Below are 15,690 nucleotides of genomic sequence, written 5' to 3' on the forward strand. Positions count from 1 at the left end.
CTCTCAAAAATGCTTTTTTATCAGTCCTTAGGGTAGAAAAATTGCTAACCAGAGAAAGCCAAGTGTTTGAGTTGTTAATCTCTGATGGGAAAGCACATGCTGTAAAAAGTGGCTCTTATCAGTGCTTTTTCTGTGAGAGTAGAACATCTCTTCTTGGGTGTTATGTCTTGCCTACATCCCCCCAGCATTCTGTGCCTGCCCACGCTGCAGAGGAGATGCTCAGGATGTCTGGTTACAGTGGCAGGGAGCTGGCTGTGCCCTCATTTACCCTGACAGCTTTCTGCAGAGAGCTGTGGCCAAGGGCCTGGAGGGCTCTCAGAGCTCACAAACCAGGCAGCTCTGCACAGCTGGTGCACACACATCAGCCAGAGCTGTGGCATGGCCACCTCTCAGCAGGGCACGCCTCTGTTGGCAGACACCTGCAAGGCAGGTGGGATTACCCTGACAGAAATGTGCTTTTAATGGCAGCCCCTCTGATGCTGCAGGACATGGAAAATGTGATGGGATGGTTTTAGAAGATCAATCCCAAGTGTAACTTTGCTGTCAGCAGAGGGCCATAAGCAGCTGCCATGGAGTGATGTCCTTCTGCTGGGTTTGTGTTGTACATCTGGCATCTTGACTGATACTGCTCTGGTAATGAAATAGCTCTTTATATTTTCATTTCCATGTGGATGTACTGTCCCAGCACTAGAAAATATGATCAAATTAAAAAATACATCACAGAAAGCATTGAAAGGTGTTTATTCATTCATTGGAACACTGTGTTTCCATTACTTTTCCCATAGATCAGTTTTTGGATGGAGGAATTTTGGACACTGGCAGCACAGGTTTAAAAGGATGCAAGCAAGAAAAGAGTGAGCTGGTAGGAGGTAGAGCAAGTAGGCTCCTGTTCAATGCTTGGGGAATTACTTCAGTTATATTTTGCTCTTCATATGAATTGTTTGCTCTGATCTGAACAGCTATTTACCCTTCACTGTATCAGCTGAAATGTTTGCCTGCCTCAAAGTTCATATCTCCTTATGAGCAAGTTCACCTAAAGGAAACGTCAGCCTTAGCCAAGTCAGTACAAAAGGGAAAAAAAAAAGGGGGGAAGAAATGAAGAGAACAGAAAAGGAATGTGTTTGGGGGAACTCAGGAAAGTGTTCTGTGTATAAGCCAGTGAATCTTAAACAATATTAACTTCTTAGCAACAATGATTCTGTTTTGTTTAACTAACAAAGGATATTGTAAGCAGATATGTGCATCTCAGGCAGATAAGGTTTGTGTTGGACAGTTCTTTTATTGGTCCAACATTTGGTAATTCACTCAAATTTAGCTATGGAACAAGAATTATGCATATTTGCTTCTGAGGCAGAGGTTACACATAAGGCTCCCAGTAATTTTCCAGTTCCTTGCTAAATTTAAATCTTAATAGAATGGGGCCCAGCCTGTCATCTTTATGTTTTCATGCCAATCCCAATAGAGTAGGGAAGCAAAAGGGCAGAATTTAACTGTCTCTTCCTCTCAATAGAAGAGTAGCACTTTTGTGTGTGCATTTCTTTTCCATCCAAGATCTCAAAGCACGTGAATATTCTCTTTATGTCAGTGGAAAACCAAGGCATGGAGCAATTCAGGCACTATTCAGCCCATGATATCAAAGCCCAAGCTGGTGCATTGCAGCCCACATAATAAACTGTAGGAACACATCCTCTGTGAAGTCCTGCATTTGAGTCCTATAACATCCTATAAAGAAGAATAAAGTGAAGGAAAAGCTGTTGAGTGATTGCCTCCTGGTTTCACAGGAGGCCAGCCCAAGGCTGGGAACAGACCATGGGAATCCTGGATTCCATCCCCATATCAAATTGCTACATGTGCCTTGCTTCCTTTGAGCAATCATTTCTCTTGCTAAGGTAACTTCTTTTAAAGTGTTTGAATTTTCAGCTGTCAAGTGTAGACCAAATTTATTTCATCTAGATTGATGAGGACTCCCTTAGTTCTACTGCACTAAACTGTATCACAGCTGCCCCACTTCACTCCAAGCCACTGGATTTTGTAGGATTAGAGGCCAAACATCTTCTCTTGCTGCTTTCTTTCTGTCTCATAATTCAGGCAGGAAAGTTAGATACAACTGGCCAGGTTCTTGCTGCCAATGGAAACTTTTTCTATTAAAAAGGAAGAAAAAAGCAGTTTCTCTGTGCTCACCAGCTCAAATAAGGAATGGAATCCATTCCTTAGTAATCAGAGAAATTAAATAAAGTGAGGAGACAGAACATAAGGGTGTAAATTTAGTTATTGAAGTGCTGCATTAAATTCTTGAATTAGACACATGAGGAGGGTATGCCTTTCATGGGAAAATGCCTTTTAGCTTGTCAGTGCTGAGAACTCTCTAAATGAAGAATCTGTTTGATGCCTGTGTGGATGTAAATGCCACATATGCAAATTTTATTGAGTCACACCTGGAAGAAAGCCAAAATTTCCAAAGCTGAGCTAAAATGGCCAGCCCTTCTCTGAGGGTCTTCTCCCAACCCTTTAAAACTGCTCTCATCCCATAATCCCAGCACAGATTTCCATGAAATGTTATGTCCCAGCTTGTCTGAGAGGCTTGGGCCATGCTTGGACCTTTAACATGACATTGTTTACATTTTCTGAAGACACTGAAGCCAATGGACTAGAGAAAGTTGGAAGATGTTTGCCTGACCTACTCCAGTTCCTGAGCTGCTGACAAAGCCCCCAGGCAGGTTCTGGACACTCTTGCTGTTTGTTTGCCTACATATAAATGGTTTATATTAACTTGTCTCAGGGGTTTCATGAGGATTAGTTAATATTTGCAAGGTATTCGTGGACATGCAGCATGTGAAGCATCCAGAGCCAGTTTCTTCCTCTTCAACTTGCATGACCCAATAAAGGATGCTGGGTTGCCTCTCTGATCTACATCTTGTCACACAGAAACCTTCTTCTGTTTGCCTTCCCCTGTCTGCAGCTCTTGTAACAACAGGAACAACAAAGCCTGAACTCTATTCTTTGTGGTTATTTGCTCTTTCAGAAGGCAGGGGAAAGGGGAAGTCTGTGCAGAACAAAGTGTGTGATGCTGCTTAGGACTTGAGCAGAAAGTTGCCCTATAAAAGAAAATAAATACAGAACTTTCAAAAATATGTATTGCCAAGCATAAATATAAGCTCAGGCCTCCCTAGCCTGTGTTTAGTTTCAGCTTAGAGATTTCTGCTTCGGAGTTGAAGGGTTTGTTTGAAAGCTTCCTTGCTTTTTCCACGTGTATCAAATGATCTTTTACTATCACTGCTCATAAATCTGTTTGATTTCTAGTAGCTTTGTTTTGATAATCTCATTGAAGATACCTGCCAGGGAAAGTGAATTTCAATAGGCCTTTTTATTTCCTCATTCACTGTAAAGTGCAGCATTGAAGAGTGAATTTGCTCCCCAGTGAACTTCTGCCATGATATTATAAAGGTTATTACTGATCTGTGCAATTCTTTGCATGTAAAGTACAACATTTCTTCTAATTAAATTTCTACTACCTTTTATGAGCCAGGGCCTGATTTTATTTTTCTCTTTTTCTCTCCACCCCAACTTGTCTGGGATGGGGTGAATGCCCTTTTTCTGGGACAACTGTGGTCAGGCCAGTCTCGTGAGGCTTCCACCTCCCCCTGGCATGACCTCAGCTCTACATTGCTCTCTGTGCTAATGCTTTTCAGAGCTTTCCAAAATCATTAACCCCGTGAAAAACCTATTGGTGATGACCTAGGGCAAGTTAGGCATCACTGAATGTAGAGGATGGTACTCTGGCCTGGTGAAAGGTTATTCAATTTTGCCTTCTGAAAGTGTGTGGGAAGCTTGGAATGGGGGCGACAAGAACTCTTTGCTGATGTGAACTTAGGATGGGAGAGGAATTTTGGTGCAGAGAAGCAATGGCAGATGTCACAAGTATCTGAGGTGTGCAGATGCAAGAGAATCATCACCAGTGGCAGATGCTGACTTCATCTGGATCAGGGTTTCAGTCTGGTATCTCGAGCCACTCAATTCTGTTGGCTTTCTAAAAAAAGTAAACAAAATATTGTCATGACTGGTCCTGGCAATCCTGGCCCTCCTGGGACCATGTGAGTATGTTGCATTTCAAAGCATCACCTATGAAAATGATCCCAAAGGAGCCATACAGTGACATCTTCAGTTCTTCAGCAAAAAAAAACTATTCCTCTAATTTATCAGCTGTAATTAGAAGGAGCATTTACACCTCTTTCACTATGGAGAGTTAAACTCCAGAGTAAGAGAAGAATATTGTTAACAAAGAAAGACAGAGGGGTTTAAAATGGATTTTGTTATTTTAGATGTTAAGTTAGGTTCTCTGACAAGTTATACAGGGAGCTTTTTTACAAAGAGCAGTGGGAGCAAGAAACCACAGTCATTTTACAGTTTGTCAGCTGGAGTGGTTATGGCTCACTGTAAGAGAAAAAGAAAGGATCAGACAATCCAGAAGGTCCTTTCAGCCCTGTTTTCCTAAAGCATATATTGACTAACAAATATAAAGGGCAAGGGAACTCTGCTGGGTGGAGCCAGGGTTAATTACTGTTCACAACCCAGCATGTGAGTTATGATAGGTATGCCAGATTTTGGCTGGTGTAAACTGGCAGATTTTGGTGCAGCTGCAGTGGTCTAGTTCAGCTGAGGATTTATCCTTTGGTGCTTAAAAATGTAGCCATTTTATGCACAAAAAATACAAAAATGTTTTCTTTCTACTGCCTTTTAGCCCATTCCAGATTTATGCCAGCCATCATACGTACTTCCCTGAAGAGTATATTTCAGGTGAACAGATTTCTCAACTTCATTTTCTGGACAGTAAACCTGGCCCCTCCTTTATTTCAAAGTTTAACTTTTTCATTTTCCTAGCTGATCCCCCTGAGCCTTTGCAAATTCCTCCTTTCCACGGTAGTTTTCCCAACAGGTTTATGCCAATCTTTTTACTCCTCCCCATCCATTTGGCTGTGTCACTCACATTTAGTCCTCAATATCTATCCTTACAAATCACTTTTGGTTTCCCTCTTACACTTTGGCTTTTATGGATGCAGTTGTGGTCTGTAGCAACCTGGGAGTAAATTAAATATAGAAATGCGTTCTGTCTGTGTTGAAAGAAACTTCCCTAATCATGTGTTGTTTTCATTAATTTTACTTCAAGCTTTGATCTGGTTTGCTTTCTACAATCCATTTAACATCAAAATTTTGCAGTGATTCTGTTGTGAAAGTATCTTTTATGTTATTTCTCTTTACCAAACATTTCTGTTTGCATTCTGACAGGTTTTTCCATTTAGTCCCAGGGGCTATGGATTCCTTTTGAACTGTGTTTTCCCTGCCTTCCCTGGTATTTGCAGCTCCTCCTGATTTAGATTCAATATCTGAATTTAATTAGTATGCTCTCTGCCCTCACTCAGATCACTAAATCTGCCCACCAGGAGCAAAGGGAAAGGATGAGCCTGGAGCAATGTTTGCCATTGCAGAGGATCAGTGAATGGCAAAAAGCAGAACAGAGGAATTGTTAATATCAATACACCACATTCCTGGGGAGAGAGTTGATGGGTTCTAAAGACAGGCAAAATGATACATGAATGTTTAGTCTCAGGTGGCTTCTTTTGCAGATAAATTCAAATTAAGCTGCAATAAAATCATGGCCCTGCTTGTTAAAGCTGTCAGCAAAGAGTGCGAGGAGCCCAGCCAAGTTTTAACACGAGAATGGATTAACATCTCCCAATCTTCCTGGGATAAGGCAAACTCTAATCTAGCTGCATTCCTGGGATAGAAGTAGGACATCTGAATGACATAATGCAGTTTGTCATCAACATGTAAGACTTGATTAAAGATAACTCAGAGGTTCTGGAGAAACATAAATGAATGCACCAAAAACTGAGTGAAAATGACAGAAGCAATGGAACCTAAAAGATTCCTAGGTGGGATTTGTCATATAGTTTGGTCTTTTAGGCTCTGGCCAGAGCAGTGCCAGTGCTAGGAGATCAGTGTTTTGATCCAATTCCATCACAATCAATAGATTGCAAGGGCACATTTCATATGATCCACAAATCAGTAGGTGCCATTTGGAGATGGATTACTCTGTCCCTTCTAGCCACATGTGCTTGGCATATGTTCCATTATTTATGTTCTCCCCAGATAAATCAATAGATCTATTGATCTACTGAATAGGCTAATTTTTTTTCTCCCCATCATTGTCATACTCTATGAGCTGACTGATAACTGTATTTGTTTTGTTTGCAACTTCTTTAACTTCACCCCAGAATTAAAACAAAGGCTAATCCAAACTCACCCATTTTTCACCTGGAAGTTTGTCCATAGATGCTGTAAATGAAGATAGATAACCTCACACTTCCTGATGAGTACAGTGTTATCTCAACTGCAGCAAAAAAGGCTCAGATGTCTGAAGAATATAGAAGTCCAAGGCACAGGGAAACACTGACAGTACATTGTGGCCTTGTCCTTTTGATACAGATCAGACAGTGAGTGACAGCATGAGGGCAGATGAGAAAAACACCAGTGCCCCAGTTTTTGAAGCCACCAGGTTCCTTGACAGCAGCATCTGCTATACCAAAGTCACTGTTGGCTTGGGAGCTCCAAATCTCTGTGGTTTTTTTGCTTCTCTTCTGGCCAAATGCAGATGGTGGGGCAGCAATCCCCTGGTCCTGGCTTAGCAGAGGGGAAGAATGGTTTGCTGTCTTGTCTGGAGGAGAAAAATGGTGGCACTTTGAAAGATCCTGCTTTAGATCCTGAGGTAGCCAGTCAGAGGCATTCAGGGTAATATCAGAGGTCTACTTTACTGATCTGAGGAAAAATGAAATCAGGCTCTTTCACATGGTTGTTCAAGTGGACATGACTGAGGACTACTTTCTGTGCTTCTTCATAAAAGGCAGTAGTTAAGAAAGCCACTGTGGTTTGTTGGATGTTTAAATGAGGGAAGCAAAAGATTTTTTATTCTGTGGTCATGTCAAGGGAAGGATTTGGCAGCAGACAGGCATGCTGGAAAATTGTAAAGTGCTGGAGACAAAGCTATACTGACAACATAGAGTGAGTTGAAGGAAACTTTCCTTTAAGCTCACTGAAAAAAAATAGAAAAGTTTGACAGTTATGTCTCTATTTGTTTTTTTCTAAAATGGATTGATTTTTCCTCCAGAAATTCTGCAAAAGATGTAGGCACAAGTAGCAGACGTTTCAATTGCAAATTTGGAGGGCAATCTGTCTACCTTATGATTCTTATTCTAGAACCAGTGCCATGAAGTACCCGTTTGCAGAAACATTTTAAGTTTTTAGCACATCTTCTTTCAAAACTTACCATTGGAGAAAACTTTGCAGGCTGGGAGTTCAGTTTGCAGCACAACAGAGGAGTGGAGTAAGAGCTGAGGGGGGAAAGCATGATGTGTGTAGACAAGAAGAAACAAGTTGGAGGCTCTCCACCTGCCTGTTGTTAACTGACACACTTGAGCAGAACCAAACCACAAGCAGCATCTAGAGACTTGCATCCTGCTGCACTACTTTTTTATGTCCTCCCTAGAATTTGGAGAGGCTGCACCTGACCTTTTGTATGCACTGACTCTAGTTGTGCCAAGCAAGCAGTTCAGTAGCAAACTAAGTGGAAATAATTATTTTAATTAGTGTAATTGGATTACACTGAAGTGTTTTTGGGGACTGCTGTTCTGCTTCAGATGTTGTTCAAACTGTCCTGGCTGTACATAATTTCTAAATCAACACATTACATAGGGGTTTAGGCAGAGAAAAGGGAATTGGCCAGAAAAAGGCCTGATTTACTTCAGATTTGATAGTTGATAACACAAGGAACGTGGGGTGGATTGCAGTAGGTTTTTACTAGGACAGCAGATTTTTTTGTAAGCTGTCATCATGTGCACCTTATTTTCTCAGGAAGTCATGAGGTTATAGGTATTTTTTTAACCTTTGTTTCTTGCTTGTCGTCAACTGCTGAAATCCCATCACCATCCACTGTGAACAGAAAACACAGGAAAAAAAGCTCTGTGTTACACAGGACCTTACCTTTTAACAGGAGAAGGTCATCACTCAGCTACCCAAAGCACTGAAGGCCCTCAGTCAGTATAAATTAGAGAGAAATAGAGGAGATCAGATTGAGACATGCCCAAAAACATGGGTATTGTTGGCTATACAGTTGCATCTCAAAAGGTATTTGCAGCTGATTACATCTGCTTTCAAATAGTAGAGGAAATTATGAACAAATCATGAGCATTATTTCCCTCCACAGCAGCTTTTCTGATGCAGCCTTCCATAACCTTATGTACTTGACAGCATATTTTAGCACTAACACTTGGTATGGCTGTTTCTTCTCCTGAGAGAAACTGTGATTCTCACTAAGGAAACCCCTTGGAGGCAATAAATCATTTACTGGAGCACAGTCCATTGCATTTCAACAGATCAGCATTTGGTGCTTGGAGTTGGAGGCTGAGATCAGACAACATAAACTGTAAGGAAATTCAAATTCCAAATTTCAGTGTTGGTTTCATTACTGGGCTTCTGCCTGTGTGTTGTGCAGGCTAAGTCTGAACTGGGCTTTCATGCAGACTGTTCTTTCATTCCTGCAGATCCTCTAAATGAGATTAGAAGGGATGATAGAGCCAATACCTCCTGCCCTCAGTGAGATCATAGCAGGTTTCTTGAACACTACCTGAAAGACAGATTGTGATTGCCAGAGTAAATGTTTGGTGACGATAAGTAACTGGATGATAAAACTAAATGCCTGTGGGTTGTCCAAGGAAACTGAAAGGGAAAACAGGCTGGGAGAAATTGTAAAAATAGTTTATTCACATGAACATCCAGTATTATATTAAATACGCTAAGTTTGGGATATACTAGAGCTTCTCTTTTTATTACATCCTTAACAGTCAAGTGAACATGGTTTTAGAATAGTGGAATGTTTTAAGCAAACATTGCTGACCTAGATTTTCAAAATGGGTGAGCTTGAGGACACTGTCTTCATTTTATGCCTCGTTAACTTTGCCTGTTCCTCAGAGTTTCCATGGAAACTACCTCTTTGGTGACAGATAGAAACTTTTGATGGGTCAAATAAGAAAAAGGTAACAAGAGGTATTTAGGCAGGGAATATGTTACAGAGCCCTAGTGGAAAAAGGCAGTGAATGAACTTTGAACATAAACAAAGGGATGATAGTAGAAGACCATAAATGTCAGTGCTTTGACAGTGAGGATGATTCAAAGTTACTATGGGATGTGAAAGCACAAACTTAACAGAGCATGACCTTGTTCTGATAGTTAATGAAGTTAATCTGGGCTCAGAATAGAATAACAGAGATCAGTCTGACTTTGTCATTATGGATGAATAAGCACAGCTCCAACCCAAAATTTCAAATGTGATGGTACTGAGAGAACCTCCAAAGAGCCCCAAGCCTGATGCAGCTTTGTGCTTAAGGCACCTGTAGTAAGAACACCTTGGTAAAAACACATTTCTGCCCTACAGACGTATTACACCCAACCCGTTTGTAGGCTATTGTACATCCTGCACTGTCCCTGTCACTCTGGGAAGGTATCAGTAATGCAACTACACGAGTGTATTATAGACTGAACGATTTTTCTTGGTGGGTATTTTAAGTTAATTATAGGTTGGTGTTTTCTAAGGACATCAGAAAATGCAGTCAGCAGCTTAGCTACTGGACTCACCTCTACAAGTGTGCTTTGTGACTGGAATTCTGTTATTAGCAATATCTACAGCCCTGTAAGGAAGAGGCACAATAAAAATAAATCTTCATCCTGGGTATGGGGTGAGAATCAACAGTCAAAAGATCCATTGTCAAGTTGATATGTCTTTACCTCAAAAAAGAAGTACTCTCTTACAGTAAGCCCATCCCATCCTTACCATTCCAGACTAAAATGTTTCCCTTCTGCTTTGAGAAAACTTTAAATTTGCATGTATTACTTCTAGTTTTACATCTGACAAATGTGATCTCATAGTTTGTAAGTCAAAAGTGATAAAAAGTGTGTAGATTCTTGTCACAACATAAGTTTTCAGTAGAACCAGACTGAAAAATATGCAGACAGTTGGACATTAGAAAATGGAGAGCTGTAGGTGTGATTCTGGCTCTAGTTTTGTGGGATGCTGGATGATTAATCTGATACTTTTCTCAAGCCTGTGTTTTCCAATCTCTAAAGTAATACGATGATACCTATATTTTTATAAGTACCTCTTCTTAGGTCTAGGAGTTCGAAGGTCTGCATATGTACTGGGGGGATATAAGCCTGTTACTGTCCAAATAATAATATGAACTGCAAGTGCCTTGTATTGCCTGAGTACAAAATTTCTTATAAACAGAGCTGAGTTGGGCTCCTGAGAGGGGGTCAGGGTGATGGAGCTTGTCTTTCTCTTCTTTTTGCTGGCAGGTTTAAGGATTACTTGTGGTCACATAGCTGGTACATGAGATACAGAATGGAGGTGAGGCTGGAACAGCAGCCTGTCTTGAACACAAGCATCTATTCCATGAGGCACAGTTGGTATGAAGACTCAGTGCTCATCAAGTTGAGTGTAAATTTGGCAAGCTTCAGAACAGTGTCCTAGAGTTTAAAATAACACTAGCCCCCTGCCCTGGCATTGCACTCTGTTGGGAGCCAGCAGAAGATGAGATTAATTGTGATGAGATGAGGCTTTCGATGGGATGCTGGTGGGGCTGTAATGGAGCCCTTGGCTAGAATTATGGACCATCAACAGCTCCAGAGAGCTCTTCCAAAGACCCCAAAGTTGGGGACTAATGTGCAGCAAGTCAGCTTTGCTCCTTGGGCTTTGTGAGATGGTGTTTATTGTGAACTCATCACCTGCTTTTTCACAGAACTTGGTCGTGGGTGACAAGGTGAACCGAGCTAGAGCTGAGGAATCCTGCCTGGCTTGCCTGGCTTGTGTGTGTATATATAGAGATACAAAGAGTAAGCACAGATAGCAGAGGCAGTTTGTGTCATCACAAACAATGACACTGCTCTCTCCGCTTTCTGTGACGTGGCCTTGCTGTCGTATCCAGCGCAATGGCGAGCCCATCCCTCAGCTTAGTTTGCGTTGCCTGTGTGGGCTCTAGGCCCCGTCCATCCCTAAGCCTGAGTGCACCAGAGGTGACTGAGACAGGATCCAGACTCCTTCCCTCCTCTCCTTTCCCAGGTGCAGGAGTTTGGAGCTGGCTGCCATTCCTGCCCACAGGAGCCAGGCGAGGCTGGGGGAAGGTGGCAGGAGCCAGGCTGGAGCAGTCGTCTTGCAGGCCTTGGGGCTTGCATTGGCACATGGAGTTACAAAGCTGCCTGAGACTTCATGAAAACATAAAATAAGGCAGCTGAGTCCCCTGAGGTGTGGAGTGAGGTGTGAAGAGGATAAGTGGGGGTGAACATGCTTTAGGGAGAGATTTCTTGATGCCATGGACAATTTGACTGGCCTAACATTACAAGGGTTTTCCCCTTGCCCATTCTTTGATCTACAGTGAACAGGTGATTTCAGGAGACTCTTGTTTATCTTCGAACTTTCAAAAGATCATGAAAGCACTGAGCAGAACAGATATAAAATAAAATAACATGCATTTGTTTAACATTGTGAAGTATGTAGAACTGCAGAGTTACCTGGCCAGTTCTGAGAAAACTTTCAGTTCTTATTTTCATAATTATGTGGGCATGGTAATTTGTAAAAGCTCAATTGCCATATGCAGCCTTGAGCATCAAATTCTGCTCTCAATCCTATCAGTTTAACTAAGACATAGTTCTATGCTGATATGTTAAAAATGTTGCTGAAGCTGCTCAAGTGCTGCAGCAATGTGCTGGATGTAAACAAAGAGCTGGACACACCAAGGCATGACAAAGGGGATTGCTGGGGCAGGAGTGCTGCAAATGGCTCAGTAGTAACAGTGATCTCTCAGTGCCTGTGCTGCCACGTTTTTCCAATGTTTTGAATCAGCCTTTTCAAAGAAATCACAGAACTTTCCTCTTGCATGAGCACAGTCTTGGTTTGACCACAAGCACATCGGCCTCCCCTGGCTACTGGTCCTTCAGCATCCTGCCCATTGTGGCATAAAACAGATATTTCCAAGGAATATTCCCTCTTCACAGGGGTGGGGAAATGCTGTTGCTCTGGTTTCTTGGTAACTGGGCTTTTATGTACCCAAGGATTGTGAAACAGAGGCTGGAACATGCCTTTTTCTCAGACCTCCTCTGGTTTCAGTTGTCACATCTACAAGCAGAAGAGATCATACAACACATGCCCTCTCAAATCCTGTCAGCTGGGGAACAGTGAAATCTTTCAAGAGCAGGAATTGGTTAGTCCCAACTTTGCCACTTCACCAGCAATGCAAATGTCTGTTAGCCAAAGACTATTTAGGAAGAAACCTGTCATGATAATGACTGAATATCCAAAACAACATCTTATGACCAAATATTATGAAATCATCAGATTAAACACAGAAAAAATAGCACAAGTTGCCAGGGCAGAGTTCTCCCCTGCCTTCATGTGACTATCTAATTTACCCTGACCTGCCAAGTTGCTTGAAGGGATGTTAGTGTCTGAGCTGGGGACATTAGTTTTATAGCACTTCTCTGTATTTGCTAGCATGAGAACAGTAAGGAAAGCATGTACCAGAAGGAGATTGATGCTGGTAATGTAATTCACTGTTATGGCTCTTCTGAGACAGAATTCACTATAATGATCTTGTCTAAACTTTGAGAAGATTAAATCCAGGAAACCCTTAGGATCTAGATCGGGGTTTTTATTCTTACAGAAGAAGAGAGGAGAAACAAATACCTTCTCTTTGTGGAAGCTGCCTGACTTCATCCCATCTGACAAGGAAAGACAGTACCTGACCTTCTTTGTAAGACACCTAAAGCAGAGATTATCCTTAATTATCCTCAATATTTGTCCTAGTCAGAGACAGCCCTGGCAGGAGCAGAGTGCCCTGGAGGCACACTTCCCTGGGGTGGCCCTGGGAGGCACTGTGTGCCTGTGCCAGCTGATTGAGAGGCACCTCGGGGTTAAATTCCTTCCTCTGCTTCCCCCTTCTTTCCAGAGATTAGTAAGCAAATTGCTGAGCTTTACCACAAATAACCTGACACCGTCACCTGAGGTCTCGCTCCAGGTGCTGCTGCTCGGGTCAAGAACAGGGCAGGAGCCAAGTCTGCCCTTTGCTCACTGTGCCAACAGGGAAGAGGGATGGGCTCTGTGTCCTTGCCCAGAACCCAGGAGGTCCAGGCAGCATGGGTGGGGAGGGAGGCAGCGCTAGATTTCTCCAACTATCCTTTGCCTGGGTGGAGAGTCCAAATTGCAACTGAGTTATCGCAGCCACCCCAGACAACACCCTCCTTCCTGAAGCTCTCACAAAGTGTGATTAATTACATGATAAGGATAGGGAATGAGGTGCAAGTGAGCAATAGCTTTGTGCAGGGGTTAACTCTGTGCCTGTGACCTTTGCATGGCCCAGTGTTGCTCATGCTCTGCCACAGATATGTGAACTCCAAGACCCCGCTGATTTCGGGGTAAGACAGGGCCTCTTGAGGTCTGTAAACCTTTGGACGCCTTTGGTGTTATAATTCCCTGGAAGTGCACTGTAAGTTGCTTTGCTTTTTGAGGTTGTGGTGGGTTTACAGTAGAATTGTCTTCATCTGCCACCGCCAACAACCACACTTGGTGCCCAACAAGGATGGAAGATGGAGGACAGGCAACAAGAAGCAAATGTGTGACCACACTCTAATGAGTTGTAATCACCAGGGTGATACCATCATATTGATAATTAAGATTATGAAAATAGGCAGATTTGTTATTTTAAAGAGTATTTCAATCACTAGAGAGTTTGGCTTGACACATTTAATTTCTTTTGAGTTAGGGTTTTTCCTTATTGTAGAACTGTCCTTATAAAACATCTGTCTTCTCATACTTCTGTGGATATTATGCAAATGTCCTCTCCTAAGCTATCATGAAAGCATCCTCCCTTTTGTGTCTGGAAATCAACCCTGTCCTGATGGAGCAGAAAGTCCCATTCTGCAGAGCCAAAGAACAACAGTTTTATTATAAGTTTATGTAACTTGAAATATAAAAGGGCCCTAAAATTTGCAGTGTGGAAAACTGCACAACATTATAAACCACTCAGGCTTCAGCACAGAGACCAATTTATCCATGTCATATGACTCCATAGAGCCAGGAAACAATGCACATCTCTTCAGCCTTTCATGAACTTCTTGGTCAATGTGATGAGTTTCTTAAGAAATAAAACATCCTATCATCAACCAGGAAGAGGTATTTTAGACCAGTTGTAAAACACAAACTTATTCAGAATTTACTGACTTCTCTCTGCATGTGGAGTTGTCTGGTAGGGAAGGGGTTTCCTTACAGAGCAGTTCTACCTAAGTTTAACTGAAGTCTGTATAGTCTTAAAACATGCAAGTTGTCCTCTTCAGGTCTAGAAATCAAATTCCAGCTGACAGCCTGCAGCTGAAGTATAAGCTTTCAAGGGCAGAGGGAATTCCTTTATCTCTATGAAGTAATCACCATGTGCCCTGAAGCATGAGGTAATCTTACCAGGCTACTCAATTTTTATTAAGGTCCAGTAAGTTAATTATACCAAATTCTGCTATTTTCTCTCTGAGGAATTTATTGAACAATTTTCCTAAAGTTTGTTAAAGTCTACCTAGCTCAATGGATAATGGTAATTGCAATCAACTCCTCTCAGTTTTACCTATCAAATTTATTTTGCAGATTGTCTCAACATGCAAGGTGTCATAAAGTCCACTTTTGCAAGGCCAGCTAGAAATTGCCACAGGTTTTCATTATTGGGAAGAAAATAGAAAGTATAGGAACTCTTGAAAAAAATGAGAAATGCATTTTATGCTTTCAGATGCTCTGGGACAAACATGAGGTTGACATCAGGGTCTCACCCTTTCAAGTAACCACAATGTATAACTTAAGTGGCAATATTATTTACAGTGAGTAAATACTACCCTCTAAGTATTTGGTGGATAAAAACAGAGGCCTAAGAAAGGTGAATTCTTCTCATAGTGCAGAGAAAGTGCAAGGGATCCCAGGCCTCTGACATATTCATCCAAGTCACCAATTCAATCAATCCTAATGCAGCACTTTGTTATCAGTGCTTCCCACAAAATAATTCTTCTTCCACTTCCACACCACCCTGCTGAGCAACGCTTGGAAAGCAGCTGTGCCAGCACTGTGGGCTCAAAAGGAGATGGCCCACAGGGTGACCACTGCCTGTGAGAACTCCCCTCCCCTGTGGCCCCTTGATCCTCTGCCTCAGTGGATGCCAGAGGACAGGTTGCATCACTCAGAAGTGCAGATCTACCCATCCTTGTCCTTCTGCTTCAAACTAAACCAACACAAAGGAGATTGTGAGGGTCCTTGTGAGGCGTGACTTGGGAACTGGGAGCCTGAGCTGTCCTCTGTGTGAGCTAACCCCAGGACAGGCCCTTCGGAGCAGCTCGATGTGCGTGCGCTGGCAAAGCATCGTGGATGCTTAGGCAACTCTTATCAGATCTCTGTTTATAAATACAAGATTTTGAATTTGGCTTGAGTGCTTAAGCTTACTAGCAGGCAGGCTTCCCCCCCAACAAAAGCACAATAACAACCAGAACGAACAATCACTGTTTCACCTCTCCCACATTAGCTATTAATAATGTTAATTTACTTCCTTTGAGAGATACCATATG

General features: G+C 42.1%; 1 long non-coding RNA gene across 3 annotated transcripts; it reads right to left on the bottom strand.

Annotated features, from left to right (window-relative positions):
- Positions 1-2,326: 2,326 nt before the first annotated feature.
- LOC135307374 (uncharacterized) lies at positions 2,327-11,205 on the bottom strand. 3 transcript variants are annotated; one of them, XR_010368080.1, is made up of 6 exons: positions 10,831-11,205; positions 9,685-9,737; positions 8,035-8,677; positions 7,322-7,385; positions 3,954-4,027; positions 2,327-3,095 (listed from the first exon to the last, which is right to left on the bottom strand). It is a non-coding gene; the product is annotated as an uncharacterized LOC135307374 (long non-coding RNA). The 3 variants fall into 3 exon arrangements; XR_010368081.1 differs by lacking the exon at positions 2,327-3,095 and having other exon boundaries at positions 3,104-4,027; positions 8,035-8,074; positions 8,635-8,677; XR_010368079.1 differs by lacking the exon at positions 2,327-3,095 and having other exon boundaries at positions 3,104-4,027.
- Between the last annotated feature and the right edge of the window lie 4,485 nt (positions 11,206-15,690).

This window comes from Passer domesticus, chromosome 9 (assembly GCF_036417665.1).
Source record: "Passer domesticus isolate bPasDom1 chromosome 9, bPasDom1.hap1, whole genome shotgun sequence".
NCBI classification, from domain to species: domain Eukaryota; kingdom Metazoa; phylum Chordata; class Aves; order Passeriformes; family Passeridae; genus Passer; species Passer domesticus.